We start from the raw sequence: 16857 nt of genomic DNA, 5'->3' as shown, positions 1-16857 counted from the left end.
TGTTAGTTTTCCTATGGCCTATGAAGAACCACATGTTGTTCATCTTATATTCCAAACATACTTAGAACAAAACTTTGAACATCTTGACAACAAAGTTTAAGAACATTTTCACAATTAGAAAATTAAAACTAGTAGCGAAACTAGAATCAGAAACAGATTAAAAAAATATATATGAAATATTTTTCTTAAAGAAGAATTGTTGTTAATATGTGTCTAAAGAATCTTACTGATTGCAACAAACTTTGCAGAAACACGAAGTTACCAAGTTTAATGAACCAGTGAAGAACAAAAGAATAGAATAACTGAAATTAATTCACAAATCTAAAATTTGTAAAACACGTACCAGAATCTAGAAAATTTTTAATAGGAAAAAGATAAGTCTGAACTCACAGTGTCCCCTTAAGGAAATTATTCCCCTCTAGTATCCGAAGTTTGATTTGGAATATGACCTCCCAGGGTAAAATGATCTCAATCACCAGAGTATAGATACCAAAATCTTCGGTGTCAGCGAACCACTCAACGACAATAAAGTACACTTAGAATACTAGATTTAGTAGTTGAAGAAGAAGTCCATGAATTATCATATTATATTATAAGTGGGAAGCCTCTACTTCAAAAGTTGAATTACAAAAATGTCCTTATAACATCATAATATTTTTGGACAAAAATGTAAATGTATATTAGTTATAAATAAAAGCTATTGTATTTTCTATTAAATACTACACATTGATTATAATAAAAAATTAATATTCTAAAAATGAAGAACTTATCATCTATGACATGAATTTATCTTAGATACAATGAACATTTGTAATTAAATGACAAAAGGAAATCAAAAGTTTTGTAACCGTTAAAATTATCATTTAAGTGTACCTCCTTTACTCCTACAGGGTAAAAGTATACAATTTTTCAGATGAATTATATTCATAACATTATATTAAATGCTAAGTAGTTGGTTCAAAAATACTTACAATGGAAGCTTGCAATCGTTGGGCTTTCAATTTTCTTTCTGTTATAATTAGCACAAACTAACAATGAATTATATACTTGGTAAATTGATTACATATATCTTATAATATATATCATATTATATTAAAAATGAGAAAGCTTTTTTTGGTGCATAGTTAGATTTACCAAAATATCTATCAAAAATTAAAATTTTATACCCTTTAAGGATGAAATTAGTCATATAATATTAATAAAAATATATTAATTAAATTTCTTGTAATTAATAATATTGTTTCAATTTTTTAAACAACTTAATATGTCATTTATGTGAAGTCTTTATAACTTCAAAAGTTATACTTTTCAAATTCTAATACCTTAATCATTTTCCCATTCTTTTTTCAGATTTTTCTTTATTAATTATTTAAAAAACTAATCATACTCAATCTTATTTAATAAATTTCATTAAATCTTAATTAATAATATATTTGATTTCTTATCAGTTATAACTTCAAAAGTTATACTTTTCAAATTCCAATACCTTAAGAGCTTCTCTAAAATTGCATCATCTTATAAAAGTTCAAAAGTTAAGAGAGAAAATAATCAAATTTTCAAGAGTTTTTTCTCTTTATAAGTTCCTCCAACTCTTTCACCCCTTCCCTTTTTAGGCAATCTGTTTAGTTATTTGACGTGTTTGTAGTTGTATCTCTTTTGTATAGACTATTCGTTTGTAAGAATATATTTATTGCAATTAATCGTTACTCTGATAATATGTTTGTTGTACTTTTTAATTGTCAATATCACTATTCATTGTTGATTTTTGTTTGACTGTATTTGTTTCTTCTTCTTTTTCTTATCGATACACTCTAACAATGTATTTGATTTTCTTCCTTCCACAGATTTAAGGTTAATTTTTATCTATGTGATTGGATTTAGAAGGTCTTCACGGCTTGCAAGAATGATGAGGGAGATGGTAAGTTAGTTATCAGTTTCTCTATATTTTCACAACTTTTATCATATAAATTATTCTAGCTAGATTGTGTTGATTAATATATTGATGTATAGACCTTGAAGTAAGAATGCAAAAGAAAAAAGGACAAGAAGTGCTAAAATATTGTATATGAAATAGAGAATGCATTGAATTCATATATTTTCATTAATTAATATGTGAAAAGATGGATATATAAAGAATGACTAAATATCATTCGAACACATCAAAACAAGGTGTGATTCGATAATTTTTGTAATAAAAAATATATTTTTATTTTTTTACAGCACTCTAATATATATATATCCAAAGTTGAGAAGTTGAATGAACAGTCATTTTGCCCTTTAATCTAAAATAATTCCTATAATAAAAAATGAAAACATCAAAACTTCAAAGTTGGATTATTATTTTGTCGTCCATATACTATAGTTAAATATTATACTAATTAAATAGTAAGTATTAGTTGTAATTCATTTTTCTTCCATTTAATATTAATTAAACAATAAGTTAGTTGTAATTTTTATTCTCTGCATGTTATTTAATTTTCTACTCCTTAAATTTTTAATTTGATAATTAGTTGAATTTCTATTTTAATGTTTCTCATAATGCTTACTTTAATTCTCCATTGGATTACTATTTTATCTCTATATCAAATCGAATGTTATATAATATATGGTTATATATAAAATTTATATTATCACTACAAATTTTCAGATGAATTAGAATTATAGATCATTTTTTAATTTTAATTTCTAGAAATATCTCAACAGTTTTATTTGTAGATTAGAACATTTTTCAGGTTGATGCATCATTCACTTTAATTATAAGAATAATTCAAACTTTCAGAGTGTTTAATTATTGATGTAGTATTATTAAATACTAAGCAATGAATACAATAAAATATTTAAAGGAAAAAATATTTAAGAATAAATTGTAACATGTAATCACTATATGATAATGGTAAATCACTTAAACTATTTGTCATTGATATGCACTTCAAAACTCAATATAGAATTGAATTTTTTAGATTAATATTTGCATATTTGTCTTCTTAATAAAGCTTTCACTAAATATATACTTTAACACTTTATTATTTCATTATATTTTCTTCATTTACAGAAATCTGATATTTAAAATTCACTTATTTTGATACAATAAAATACAAAAATGAAGTGTTGTAAAAATAATTAATTATAATATTAGTAAAAGCTCTTAAAAAAAGTTTTCATTTCTCCATCAGATACAAGATATTACAAATAAAATACTACAGAGTTATTGTAAATAGATTGTTTAAAAGTGCAAGTCAATAATTTCTAGGTTTAATTTTTATTCATTATGTGTTTTAATACTATACACCTTGACTATCTCCTCATTAATCTTCCACACTCATATAATCTTTTCCACATTCTCAAGAAATTAATGTCATATTTAAAACACTCTTTGATTTTACTTAATCATATCCTAAACATGGTGTCATTTTATATATTATGAAGAGACATTTGCCCACTTCGAAGAAACAAAAAAAAAACATCTCTAACTGTCACTATATTTCTGTTAGTTTTATCTTTCAGTAGTATTAATGTTAGCTTTATTTTATAACACTAAGCACTTTGTTACTCATATATTCTTTTGTTGCTTACAGAAACAAAATATATTGTCTACAAATTCTTACTACTCCTAATCGAGCTTGCAATGAGAGAAGGCATGTTGAAATCTTCAAGGAGATTGAAATCAATCTTTTGACAATCGATGTGGAATGTTAACAACTTAATTAGTAAATGTGATTATTTTTATATTTATAAAGTTAGGCTTATATAAATTTTATATAATAGTAGGGATCAAACGTGCAACGCACGTTTCCAAGACTAGTATATATTACAATGAGAGAAAATCCCTCAATTTATAGAAAACAAAGGGTAGTGTGAAAAGGTTCTTATTGTGCCTTACCGGAAAGGTCGCAAACCTTTGGAAAAGTCACAATCTTTCAGAAAGGTCGTCACCTTTCATAAAAGTCACAACTTTCCATAAAAGTCATAACTTTTCATAAAAGTCGCAACTTTTCATAAAAGTCGCAACTTTTCATAAAAGTCGCAACATTTCATAAAAGTCGCAACTCTTTATAAAAGTCGCAACTCTTCATTTTCCATTTACACCTTTTTAAAACTCAACAATCCCCCGCATGAATGGGGAATGACTCGAAGATAGAGAAATGGACAAGTATGTGTACTTTACAAGCAAGAATTAATTGCATCTGGATAAGTAGGTTTCCCCTTGGACTTTTCATAGTAAACATATGTCGAATATACTCGGTCAATCTGTAGATGCGATATCATTGAACCGTCGAACTTTGGTGTATACCTAGACAACCATATGTCACACAATTAACCCTTTACCGTTTGTGATTCTTACGGTTGTGTTCGTTTTAGCCATGAACACCTCCTGGTTTCATGAGTGTATAGAGAGATGGACTTTTGACAATCATCTTCTTTGAAGCGGCTTACACTTCACACTCACATAGGTGATTCCTAACCGTGTTATCGTGTAGATACACTATTTGGTCAACTCTGCCAAACATAGCAAATCATTAAAACCATTAAGATTTATTAACTCATTAACAAGCCTTAATATTGTATCCTTGTCCTTGAGCATTGTCTTCATCATGAGAATGAATTGAGTTTGTTGACAATGTTGAATCGTCATTCACAACTTTGTTTTCTCCTTGAATCTAGATCTTGGGATCTCCAGTCTGCTAGATAGAGTAACCGTCATGATGACTTGTCCTAAGCCGTAAATTCATTCCCTTAGATGATATTTTAATTTCCTCTCTAGTTAGGACTTTTTGTAAGTAGATCCGACATATTATCCTTTGGCTTTACATAGTCAATTCTGATAATTCCACTAGAGAGTAGCTTTCTAACGGTATCATGTGTATGTCGTATATGACGAGATTTTCCGTTATACATCATGCTCCATGCCCTACCTATTACATCTTGACTGTGAAAGTGTATGCATACTAATGCCAATGGTTTGGACCAAAATAGAATATCTATCAAGAAATTCCGGAGTCTTTTAACTTATTCACCGACCTTATCTAGAGCACCTAGCTCAAAGATCATTGTAGAGCTAGCGATACATGTCTCTTTTGAAATATTTCTAAGAGACTGCTCCTCTACCAATAGTAAATACATATCCACTAGTGAATTTTGCTTCATTCTTCCGATGATTCAATTTGCATCACTATATCATTCAATATTGTTGGATATTGTTATAATGCAAGACATAGTTGTAAGTATTATTTTAAATACTCCAAAACTCTATTTATTGTCAACTAATGAATTTATTTGGGATCACTTGTGAATGGAATCAGCTTAAAATAGCAAATGCTATATCTGATCGCACACACTATATGATATACATCATGCTTTCCAAAAATCTAGCAAAATCCAATTGTGAGTCACTTTTGTTTTCACTCTTTTGAAATGCAAAGCTCACATTTATTGGACACTTGACAATATTGACATTCAAATATTTGAACTAGTTAAGTACCTTTTCAATGCAATGAGACCGTGAAAATGCTAAACATTATGAAGTTCTACGAATTTTTATATCTAAGATCGCATTAGCAACTCCAATAATTTTCATTCCTCTTGCTTTATAGGATACGTTAGTAGCATTTATGTCATTAGTGTCTCTATTGATGATCAGCATATCACCAATATACAAACAAACAATGACCTTATGATTTTAATGTGAACACATTTATCACTTCCATCATTCTTCAGTCCATTTGCCGACATGATTTGATCAAATTATGTCATTCTTTGGGTGCTTCCATAATGTGACTTAACAAGTTCACACTCTTTCTTTTATTTACCAGGAACCACAAAACCCTCGGGTTGTTCCATGTAAATTTCTTCCTCCAATTCTACATTTAAGAAAGTTCTTTTCACATTCATTTGATGAATTTGGAGGTCATTTACCACACTAATAATTTTTGCATCCGAATAAATGTACTTCTAATTACTAACGAGTATATATATATTGACAAGATCAAAACCTTGATTTTATCTTTTTCCAAAGCCTTTGACACAAAGTCTTATTTTATATTTTTCAACAGTTCCATCAACTGTTATTTTCCTTCTAAAGATTCACTTTGAACCCAAAGGTTTATTTTCTTGAAGAAGATCAATTAACTTCCAATATTGTTTATTGACACCATCTTTCCAAAGAATGAGTCTACAGAAGACACAGGAAATGTTACAAAATCATATTCGAAGGAAGTAAATGTCCTTTAACATTTACTAAGCCTCTGAATCTCTTTATTTATCCTTTTCATTTCCTAGGCCTTTTAGACCCGTATCTATACTACTCAAGTCTAATTTTACAGTCCACAGTCATAGGTTCTATTTTAATTCTTTTAGGAATAGGAACTTGAACTTAGACTAGATACCTTCACACTTTGAAATATTTCAAGTTGGATTTTCTTCCTTTCCATTTATCATATGGAAAAGAATGCATTCTAATCAAACAAAATCGTTTTCTTTCTAAAAAGACAACTTTTTGTTGTTCCCTTTTGTAGTAAGGATAGTTTCTCCACACAAGTTTTTTGTAAACCCGAACTTATAAATAATGCATCCATAATTTCTTTCAACGTTCGATTTTTCATTAGATTGAGGTGAATATAGCACTAGTTTGATGGATATTCCACTTTCCAAACATATTTCTGCACAATGAGATTTATACTCTCCATTCTTATCACTTCTTATATTTTTTTACACTAATTTTCAATTTCGATACTACATTGTCTAGACATTTCTATTGCTTCATCCTTACCATTCAGGAAATAGACATCATTTCTAATGCATTTCTCAATAAAAGTAAAAAATATGTTTTCCCACCATGAGATGGTGTTAACTTCATATCACAAATGTCAGTGCGAATCAATTCTAAGGGATTATAATTCCTTTCAACAGATTTATAAGAATGATCAACATACTTAGATTCCACAAAAACTTGACATTTTTATTTATTGCACTCAAAGTTAGGCAAAACTTCTAAGTTGATTAGTTTTCCTTACAAGGTTTTTTAATTGACATGCCCCAAGTGTTCATGTCAAAAACATTGACTCAAGCAAGTAAGAACAAATAAAAACACTGAGTTTGAAAAGCTCTTCGCGAGGTAGCTTTTTCCTCATTAATATTTTGTTCTTATTTCTTACAATTTTGTGTGATACAAATATTGTTTAAATTGTCAAATATCCTTTTCAGAAGGACATTTCCATAACTTTCAATATGATTGTTATAGAACTACCTATGAACAAAGTTTTATCGGGTTCAATAAAGACAATATAATCCAAATGTTATTTTTACAAAAACATAACAAATGACTATTCACCAATATTCATGTCTATGCAAATACTTTTATTATAATAGACATATCTTTTCATGAAAAATCACAACATTTTAAGTGATATTTTTTTTCCATAAAAGAACACAATTATTTTGAACAAGTATATACCCTATATACTAGTAATAGAGAAACTCAACAACCACAATACCAAATTTACTCCAAGAATTGTGTGGGTATAACATAATACAAAAGTACCATTGAATTTCATATTTTTTGCTCCAAAGTTAAATTAGACACCAAGTCTAATCATAAGCAAATAACCCCCACATTTCAAATGTGATCTCAAATTTTTTTTTCAAGTATTTGAAAATAGTTTTTCCACATATTTTAATGTTGAAAACATTATTCTACGAAAGACTTATAGTGCTGCAATTCTCTTTGACAATGTTTACACAATGTCAAAGTTCATTTCATAGAGACACAAAATCACAAATTCGAAGTCACTGCTATTTTTTATCTATCATAAATAGACATACCACTTAGGATTTCAAATACTAACAATAAGGACAAAACAAAATTGTGCAATTTATTTCTATGTTACATTGAAGTTTATAGAAAATCAAAAGTACAACGTTGACTTATTATGTGAAGTTTTCATATTCTTCAAACCAATTGCAAAGTCCAATTTATCCGTGCCTCTGATGTCCGATCGATGCAAATTTTTTTCAATCTGCTTATCTAAGCGAAAAAATATCAAACACTGAGATATCATTGGTAGTGTTACATATATTGATTTTTGACTATAAATATAAGAAAAAAATAAAAGTCAAATCGAATGAGAAAATTGATTTAACACGTATATCTAGAAAAAATAATTTCATTTAAAAGATATCCGATTGAGGCGGGTTTTTTTCAATCGACTTATTTTTTTGATATCAATGCGAAAAAAACTACACACTGCGATAATAATTTTTCATTGTGATAATAATTTTTCATTTATAGATTTTTGATTATATATAGGGTAAAATTGTAAGGAAAAAATAAAAGTTCAATCGGATAAGGAAATTGAGTTTACAATGTATATTTCAAAACAATAAGCAAATTTTAAAAATGAATCGACATAAATCGTGCCCCCGACGTTTGATCGAGACTATTTTTTTCAATTTGCTAATTTTTCTATAACTACGTGAAAAAACACTACACAATTTTATAGGATCTATAGTTTTACATTTATAGGTTTGATCATATATAGGATAATATCAAAATATGAAAGTCAAATCGAATAAGGTAATTGACTTTACCACGTATATCTCGAAAACTGAGATAGGATTTTTAGTTTTATATTTATCGATTTTTGACCATATATAATTTATAAGGAAAACATAAAGTCAAATCGAATAAGCTAATTGAAATTACCACGTAGAACTAAAAACAATAAGCAACTTTAAAAAAAGAATTGCTTCTACCCCCAACCCCAACAACCGGACCTCGAGGCGCGGCGCCCCAAGGCCCCCTACCCTACCCCCCGGACCTCGAGGCGCGGCGCCCCAAGGCCCCCTACCCTACCCCCTGGACCTCGAGGCGCGGCGCCCCGAGGCCCCCTACCCACCCCCCGGACCTCGAGGCGCCGCGCCCCGAGGCCCCATACCCCACCCCCGGACCTCGAGGCGCCGCGCCCCGAGGCCCCCTACCCCACCAACCCGGACCTCGAGGCGCCGCGCCCCGAGGCCCCCCTACCCCACCAACCTGGACCTCGAGGCGCCGCGCCCCGAGGCCCCCCTACCCCACCAACCCCCGGACCTCGAGGCGCCGCGCCCCGAAGCCCCCTACCCTAACCCCTCGGACCTCGAGGCCCCCTACCCTAACCCCTCGGACCTCGAGGCGCCGCGCCCCGAGGCCCCCTACCCTAACCCCCCGGACCTCGAGGCGCCGCGCCCCGAGGCCCCCTACCCTACCCCCTCGGACCTCGAGGCGCCGCGCCCCGAGGCCCCCTACCCTACCCCCTCAGACCTCGAGGCGCCGCGCCCCGAGGCCCCTTACCCTACCCCTGGACCTCGAGGCCCCCTACCTACCCTATCCCCCCCTCCGGACCTCGAGGCGCCGCGCCCCGAGGCCCCCCTACCCCACCAACCCGGACCTCGAGGCACCGCGCCCCGAGGCCCCTAACCCCACCCCCCGAACCTCGAGGCGCCGCGCCCTGAGGCCCCCTACCCCACCACCCCCCGGACCTCGAGGCGCCGCGCCCCGTGGCCCCCTACCCTACCCCCCTCCCCCGGACCTCGAGGCGCCGCGCCCCGAGGCCCCCCTACCCTACCCCCTCCCCCGAACCTCGAGGCGCCGCGCCCCGAGGCCCCCTACCCTACCCCCCTCCCCCGAACCTCGAGGCGCCGCGCCCCGAGGCCCCCTACCCTACCCCCCCTCCCTCGGACCTCGAGGCGCCGCGCCCCGAAGCCCCCTACCCTAACCCCTCGGACCTCGAGGCACCGCGCCTCGAGGCCCCCTTCCCTAACCCCCCGGACCTCGAGGCGCCGCGCCCCGAGGCCCCCTACCCTACCCCCCCGGACCTCGAGGCGCCGCGCCCCGAGGCCCCCTACCCTACCCCCTCGGACCTCGAGGCGCCGCGCCCCGAGGCCCCTTACCCTACCCCCCGGACCTCGAGGCGCCGCGCCTCGAGGCCCCCTACCCTATCCCCCCCCTCCGGACCTCGAGGCGCCGCGCCACGAGGCCCCCTACCCTACCCTACCCCTCTACCCTACCTTACCCCTCTACCCTTCTACCTGACCCTACCCTACCCCCTGCCTTACCCGACCCTACCCCCTACCTTACCCGACCCCTCTACCTTACCCGACCCCTCTACCTTACCCGACCCCTACCTTACCCTACCCCTCTACCCTACTATACCCCTACCCCTACCCGACACTTACCCTCCTACCCCCTACTCAATTCCTACCCTTCCCCTTACCTGCCTCCTACCCCCACCCAACCCTTACCTTACCCCTCTACCGTTCTACCTAACCCTACCCTACCCCCTACCTTACCCGACCCCTACCCTACCTTACCCCTCTACCCTACCCGACCCCTCTACCCTACCCTACCCCTCTACCGTACCCTTACCCCCTACCCCTCTACCGTACCCTTACCCCCTACCCCACCCAACCCCTACCCTTCCCCTTACCCGCCTCCTACCCCCTGGCCCCCTCCACCGCCTTTCAAAGTCCTGCAAATACATAGGAAAGTATCAAATATTAGTTAAACTCAAATGTAAGGCTCTTATCCAAACCAAAGAAAAAGAAATAATATGTTTTATATATAATAACATAAGAATAAATCTACAGTGAACCCTTATAAAGCTTCCAATTTGCACATAGAGTGAAAAAGATTGCAGCTTTTGCATCCCGGACAGTGAAAATTGAGGTATATTTGAAGTGGGGTTTGGATAGTTTCTCAGGCAGCAAAGACTTTGCCGTTGATGAAAGAACTTCATAAAACCATAAGGTTGAAGGTTTTTGCTGCTTCCCGAGCTACTTTTGTTTGATACTCAGAAAGGCATAATGGTTGTTTGTGGTTCAAGGAATCATATTAGCCATTTCATTGGTAATAGCGCCTGCACCTAGGATGTTACTCCTACAATCCTAGGTGATCTGAGAAACAGATTACAGACTATGGTTGTCCTTTACAAGTTCTTGATAAAAATGATGTATATTTTATGCCCCCCTCAGCTACCTAAGTACCATAGAAGATCCTAACAGGGCATCCTAGTATCCATCCACAACATAAATTCTCTCTATGGTTGGCTCTACTAAAGAGGCTTGCTACAGTTGACAAATTACAGAAATTTGGCATAGATGTTCTTCCTACATGTGTATTCTGTCAATCTGCTGATAAAACAAGATACCACTAGGCATAGGATGCTACTATGGGTGAGCATACAGAGATCAAATGGTGTACTTGGCAGAATGAAGTAGAGTGGGTTGTTATATCAGCTGGTTGTTTGGTTTGGTGATAGCTGCTATATGGAGAGAGCGCAACTTGATCAGATTCCAAAATAATAGTTATAAGATGGAAAGAATATGTAGAGAAATAAATTTATGCACACATACACGAGGAGAGATTGGAATACACGGCAACCCATGCTGATACAGATGACACAAAATCGTTGGTGTGACAGACAACAACAAGAACCTGATAACCTTGTTTGAAAAGGGAACTATGAACAGTAGAGTCAATATATTACTATTTTGATAGGATATGTAAAAGGAGTCGAAATAATTTTTAATTTTCTTCTGGTTATTTTATACATAGAGAAACAGTTGTTCAGCACTATTCCGTTTTGTAATGAGCTAATTTGGTCTAAATAAAATTGTTTAATTACCCCCAAAAAAAAACAATCAAAAAAGAAACTCTAGCTAGAAATGAAAGATCTTTAAAAGCTTATCAAAATGTTACAAGCTTTAGCAACAAAATTACCTTCTTGCAGCGTGCTGAGTCATGCACGTTTCCCAGCTTCAACGGCCTCTTCCACACCCTTTGTAGTCAAAGGCACATCTACACAACCAGTGAACAAGCTTTTTTAATTCCACATAGACTCACCGTGTCTAATCAGGACTAAAGCAGCTTCCCCTGAAGGGAAAAGAAGAAGATGGGAATCAGATGTGGAGCTGCAGAGTAGCTTAAAACAATCATATAATTTGTCTCATGAAAAAGCATTTCCGGTAAGGGGAACAGTTACTTCTTAATGTGATAATGAAAGAAATGATAACAGATTTTTCTTGTCTTATGCTTGTGCTTATGATTATCTTAAAAATTGCAGTTCAAGAGATGGACTATGATACTTGTATTCTTATGGGAGTCATTGATCACAGAAGTACTTCTCTTTCTAGAAAAAAAAATTCCTTTTCTCAACAATCCACTCATCTACCTTGAAACCTTACACACTTATCTAAAGGATACATGCCCATAATCATGAACAATCCAAACTTACCAACTGAAGACATCCAACCGATTGGTGAAGTGTCACAGAAATCATGAATGACAATGAAAAGTTCATGCAGACCAAAAGCTGTGCATTTTAACTATTTAATATGGAGCAAGATAGTACAACACAGTTACCCAGAGAAACAGAAGAACAGAGAAACTAATTCTTGAGTTCCAAGAGTTCAACACAAAATGTTTACACTTTCTACATTAAGATGAAAATGAATGTGCTATAAACTTCGATGACAAAAGGAAAGCATGAATCAAAAACCCCATCAATTGAATAACTAAGCATTACCAATAAATTTAATTAGCAATCTAGATAGACCTAATTCAAGATTAAGAACTACAAAACCTAATGAAAAATGAGAAATATATCAAATATTTGCACCGTTAACTACCAATTGGAAGAATAACTATGAAATTCATAATGAAAACGAAATCAGACACTAAAGGCAACATCAAGAAATTCGATAAGAATTCGATTATACATGAACAAAACCTTGCATCAATTCACCGCCTCTTTATGAACAACATCAAGAAAAGCATCAATCAACTCAGCGCCTTCAGTATTATGACCTTTCCCCCAATTATTCCCAGCACCAGACTGCCTAAACAAAAAGTTATCAAAACAGAAGATCTGTAAATACGGACCAGATCCATAAGAACAGCCCTAGGAACATAGCGTTCACCAGAAGCTTCGTTGAAATAAACATTGATACGTTTAAGCTGAAGATCGAACTCACCGGTAGGAACAGGATCAACACTGTGTCGTCCATCACAGATAACTTCCCAGAAAACACCGAGTTTTCTCTCACGCTCCTATAACGGCTATACGGGAAGCTTGTATTTTGAATCATACATCTCACATATATATATATATATATATATATATATATATTAAATGTATTTTGCCACGTTAGTTATTTTAAAGAAAAAGAAAATTATTTTTTAGTGTTTGGCCAATGTTATATTCTCTAAAGGCATCTTTTTTTGACCAATGAACTTAAATTTGGTGTGTTCTTTATTTAGATTTGCTTAATTATAAATAGTCTTAAGTATCGCCGAATTAACTTGACTTATTTGATAGGGTAACTAATATAATTAATATTTTTGGTGAAAATCTGAATAAAACACGTTAAATTTAGGGAGGTTTAGATCATTTGTCAAAAGTTTTTAAATTTATATAATCAGTTCCAACATTATGTATAAACTAGATTATCTTGTAGCTCACCATTCTTTAAAGAGAACATTCAAATATGTCATCTATAGGGGTGTCCATGAGTCCGGTTGGATCTATTATTGATCGAAATTAAATCAATTTAATCGATTTTTAAATTGGAAAAATGACTTAAAGACACAATTGCAAGTGAAGCTAAAATAGAAGTAAACAATAACAACAGTTAATGAAGCTAATGACTGTTGAATGTGATTCTTATCAACTAAGATGTAGAAGCAACAAAAACACTCTTTGGATATATCAGACACCATGCAGCCTAATAGCAAATCTAGAACACTTTGTACAGAATTTGACTAGAAGCTGAACAAACAAATGTCAATTAATTTGCCCAAACTGAAGAAATAGAACATATCAAAAGTGAAGATAAAATAGGGATGTCAAGTCGTAGGTTGTTCGTTATCCTAAAGCCTCTGAATATGCACCAACTGTCCTGCAATCAAAGGAAAAACGAACATTTAGGGGAAAGTGTTTTTTAGAGAAAGAGCGTAGGAAGGGAGCAAGAAGGAATGCAATAAAAAGATTGACACTGAGCTGAAATGCAACAATGGTCTGGGACACTGATTCCAGCTGCTGTCAAACATATTCTAAATAGACTCAAAAGGAAGAATTGGCAACAGTTTTCACAAGGAACTTATTGCTGCATTGTACAGAGTAACACCAGGTTTGGAGAGCAAGGAACTGGAAATTGTTTCAAGGCATCACTATAAATACAATGCAACCGTGACACAAATTAAGAAGGAATTTGTAGATAGACTTGAGATAGTTAAACGGTCTAGAAAGGCGAATAAATATTGTTGATTGTTGCAGATATTTGTGTGACTAGAGTTCTATAAGAGGCTTAACTAGAGTGCTCTTTAGGTGTATTTGTTTATCGTTAAATTACCAAAAAAAAACTTGCAAGGGAAAATCATCAAAATACTTTATTTTTGTCGGAACACAAATGCAACTATGTAGACGACTATAAGAAAAACACATGACTTGCTCTTCATAAAGCATATTGACTCTCACCTCCGACCCCGACTGCCAATCTGAGATCTCAACTAAGGCCTCACCCAGCCACGAGACTCGACTCGTAACCTTGACCCTACCCAAGTCTTGAATGCATGGTGTGGTAGAGCAGAGTTTTGAAAAATGTTTTCCTTACTTTACATCATCTATCCCGATCTATGTGGAACTCTCTTTTCTTTTACTCTAGGAATAAAAAATAGTATATATCAACTTTTTTATAATTAGTAACAATTCAATTTAAACTTTTCCTTTTAACTTAATAAATAAGGGAAAATACCCAAGTACCCCCTCAATCTATGCCCGAAATCTCAGAGACGCACTTATACTATACTAAGGTCCTATTACCCCTGAACTTATTTTTTATGTAATTTTCTACCCCTTTTTAGCCTACGTGGCACTAGTTCGAAAAAAAAGTCAACCATCGTTGGGCCCACAAAATAGTGCCACGTAAGCTAAAAAGGGGTAAAAAATTATTAATAAAATAAGTTCAGGGGGAAATAGGACCTTAGTATAGTATAAGTGTGTCTCTGAGATTTCGGGCATAGGTTGAGGGGTACTTGGGCATTATCCCAATAAATAATTATAATCACATAAGTATCTAAAATTTATTTAACACCATAAATTTCCAAAAGGCGCCACATAAATTAGTATGGAGGAAGTAAATTTGCTAATTCTTTGAACTCCCGAATGACTTCCTATAAGCCATTCATACGTAGCGATAGCAAATGAGATGGAGCTGGTTTTGCCTTATACAGAGAAGGGCGGGTATGGTTTTATGTGGGTGCGGAGCGGGTCAAAACTTTTTTTAAGGAATATAGTGTGAATGCGGAGCGGGTTGTGGAAATTGCAATTCCCTCTCAATATATGCTCGCCGCTTTCTTTCACTTTCTTTTTGAAGTTTTTGGTGGAGTTCACCTTTAGAAAACTTACCTTGTTTTATGTTTTCATTGATATGAATCATTATTTAGTTCTCAATAAGATGTTCTACAAGATTTCAGCTACTCAATTTCACTTAATTAATTTCTAATATTGAAAAAATATTTATGTTAGTCCAGGCTTCTATCTCTTTTAAGCTGCACTATAATTTTCTGGAAACACTTTAGCTACACTATGATGAAGCCTTATAATTTTCTGGAAATTGTATTTTTTTGTGTTTGACAAAAAAAAATTTAGAAAACAAATGAAACATAAGCTTGACCCACAGATTCACTGACCCCTTCTATTAAAAAAGAAACAAGTGTTGAAGGTATGGATTATGATGCACTTTTTATCATGAAAGTGAAGCTAAATGGAAGGAAATAATAAAACAATTTATGAAACTAATGACTGTTGAAGGTAATTCATATCAACTAGGATACAGAAGCAACAAAAACACTCTTTGGACAGATCAAACTCCGCGCAACAGAAAAGCAAATGTCAGAACACTTCATACAGAACAAAGCACATGTCGATTGATTTGCCAAACCGATGAAATAAAACATATCAGAAGTCATAATACAAGAGACATCAAGTCCTCATTTGTTAGCTTTCCTAAGGCCTCTGAAGAACCACCAATTGTCCTGCAATCAGAGGAAAAACAAACAGCTGAGAAAAAAATGGTTTTCTAGAGACTGAGCTGCAGAAGGGAACAAAGAAGGAACCTAACAAAAAATTGCAAGGGAAAATCATCAAAATACTTAATTTTTGTCAGAACACATATGCAACTATGTAGACGATTGTAAGAAAAAAAGACTTGCCCTTCAAAAAGTAATTTCTTCTTCTCTTGTAACGCTAAGATTCTCTCTTCAATTGTATTCTCAATCAGAAATCTCACAATCCTGCAAATTTGAAAACAACAATAAGCTCTATTCAATGGCATCCAAAGCAGAAGAAATACAACACACACATGACTGGTTTATATTGCCCTATTCGATGGACTCTATCTTGGGCTTGCTGCTGCACTGTAGGATTCCACCAAGGATCCATTATGAAAACCTAGCAAAGATCAAGAGATGAAACATGTGCTTGTTCAACCAATAAATACAAGTCATAATTGTATATCCAAATAAAATGAACCTGAAGAGTGAAAGGAATGCAAAACTAGATATGCACAAGCCTTAAGAATTTAGAGTGGTTCACAGAGAAAAAAAATAGATCCTTACATGTGATGCAACTGTAAGATTGAGGGCAACACCTCCAGTCTTCAAGCTCATAAGCAATATCTTGCAATTTCCATCCTCAGTGAATCTTTTAAGTGCAACATCTCTTGCGGCAATAGACATGGATCCAACTAATTGAACACAATTGATGCCACACAGCTGAATACACACAACACAAGCTTCTTTTTTGTTAGATTGGGAAGAAGAGAAAGTAG

At 35.2% G+C, this 16857-nt stretch overlaps 1 long non-coding RNA gene across 2 annotated transcripts; it reads right to left on the bottom strand.

Annotated features, from left to right (window-relative positions):
- Window positions 1-10458: 10458 nt before the first annotated feature.
- On the bottom strand, window positions 10459-13125 carry LOC101252793 (uncharacterized). Of its 2 annotated transcripts, none has more exons than XR_742403.4 (4): window positions 13003-13125; window positions 12759-12867; window positions 11750-11902; window positions 10459-10499 (listed from the first exon to the last, which is right to left on the bottom strand). It is a non-coding gene; the product is annotated as an uncharacterized lncRNA (long non-coding RNA). The 2 variants fall into 2 exon arrangements; XR_742404.4 differs by having other exon boundaries at window positions 12748-12867; window positions 13003-13114.
- Between the last annotated feature and the right edge of the window lie 3732 nt (window positions 13126-16857).

This window comes from Solanum lycopersicum, chromosome 7, assembly GCF_036512215.1.
Source record: "Solanum lycopersicum chromosome 7, SLM_r2.1".
Classification (NCBI taxonomy): domain Eukaryota; kingdom Viridiplantae; phylum Streptophyta; class Magnoliopsida; order Solanales; family Solanaceae; genus Solanum; species Solanum lycopersicum.
The sequence above is the reverse complement of the archived record's forward strand: the minus strand, read 5'-3'. Positions and strand labels throughout refer to the sequence as shown.